This window comes from Pan paniscus, chromosome 12, assembly GCF_029289425.2.
Source record: "Pan paniscus chromosome 12, NHGRI_mPanPan1-v2.0_pri, whole genome shotgun sequence".
NCBI classification, from domain to species: Eukaryota; Metazoa; Chordata; class Mammalia; order Primates; family Hominidae; genus Pan; species Pan paniscus.
The window spans coordinates 41,278,310-41,279,972 of record NC_073261.2 but is presented as its reverse complement, the minus strand read 5'-3'; the positions used below and the strand labels follow the sequence as shown (position 1 = coordinate 41,279,972).

General features: G+C 40.2%; 1 pseudogene; it reads right to left on the bottom strand.

Moving 5' to 3' along the window:
* Positions 1-236: 236 nt before the first annotated feature.
* Positions 237-1,340, bottom strand: LOC129397219 (U6 snRNA-associated Sm-like protein LSm3; annotated as a pseudogene).
* Between the last annotated feature and the right edge of the window lie 323 nt (positions 1,341-1,663).

Below are 1,663 nucleotides of genomic sequence, written 5' to 3'. Positions count from 1 at the left end.
AGCACCACCGCACTCCAGCCTGGGCAATGGAGCGAGACTCCGTCTTAAAAAACAAACAAACAAACAAAAAATTATTAGAACTAATACATTCAGCAAGATCACAAGATGTAAGATCAATATACAAAAATTAATTATATTTCTACACATTTGTGAAGAACAATCTGAAAATGAAATTAGGAAAACCATTTCATCTACGATATCATCAAAAAGAATAAAATCCTGGGAATATAGTTAACTAAAGAAGCATAAAATTTATACTCTGGAAACTATGAAAATATTCATGAAAGAAATGAACAAATCCTAAATAAAAAGAAAAATATTACATGTTCATGGATTAAAAGACAATTTTTTTTCTCTTGGTGGTCATATTTATTGGAAGAGCTTGAGAGAAATGAAAATACCATTTAGCTTAGTTATGAGTCATCTGCAAATCAACTCATTTCAGGAGTGGAAGAATCCCCAGAATTATTTCTTTTTTTTGCTTTTTTTTTTTTTTTTTGAGACGGAGTCTCGCTCTGTCTCCCAGGCTGGAGTGCAGTGGCTCGATTTCGGCTCACTGCAAGCTCCACCTCCGGGGTTTACGCCATTCTCCTGCCTCAGCCTCCCGAGTAGCTGGGACTACAGGCGCCCGCCACCGCGCCCGGCTAATTTTTTGTATTTTTAGTAGAGACGGGGTTTCACCGTGTTAGCCAGGATGGTGTCGACCTCCTGACCTCGTGATCCGCCCGCCTCGGCCTCCCAAAGTGCTGGGATTACAGGCGTGAGCCACCACGCCCGGCCTCAGAATTATTTCTTAATATCAAAATGTATGCAGGATTCTCTTTTGAATGTCTTGTACATTTAGAGAGGCCACTGTGCAAAGTCTCCTATTTTCCATACAGGACAAATTCTTTGTTTCAGCCAACTCTCAGTGGAGGGGCAACCAGGACAACAACATCTCCCTGGACAAAAAGCATTGGAATATTCCATTTCATTGATTTCTATATCTCTTCATATGTTTCTTCATCAATTTCTATAGTAGTCACAGTTTCTTCCACGTCTCCCAAGATCATATTTAAATGTTGATCATAAGCATGGTAATCTGCCTCGAAGCTCTCGGTCATTTCTCATTTTCACATAAATTCGCTCATCTAGGCTGAGCCTGATAAAATCCAGGGGCTCCTCTACAGTGTTGGTAGTTTGTTGCTGGTCTGCTTCGTCCGCCATGTTTCCAGAAGACGTAAATATTTTAAAATTTATTTATTTATTTATTTATTTATTTATTTATTGAGATGGTGTTTCACTCTTGTCACCAGGCTGGAGTGCAATGGCACAATCTCAGCTCACTCCAACCTCTCCCTCCTGGATTCAAGCCATTCTCCTGCCTCAGCCTCCAGAGTAGCTGGGATTACAAGCACCCAGAACCACACCTGCCAATTTTTGTATTTTCAGTAGAGATGAGGTTTCACCATGTTGCCCAGGCTTGTCTTGAACTCCTGACCTCAAGTAATCCACCTACCTTGGCCTCCCAAAGTGCTGGGATTACAGTCATGAGCCACCACATCCAGCCTATTTATTTATTTTTACCATAAGGCTTTTTTGTGAATACTTAATATTGTTAAGATGGCAATACTCTCCAAATTGATTTACAGATTCCATGCAATTCTTATCAAAATCTCAGCTG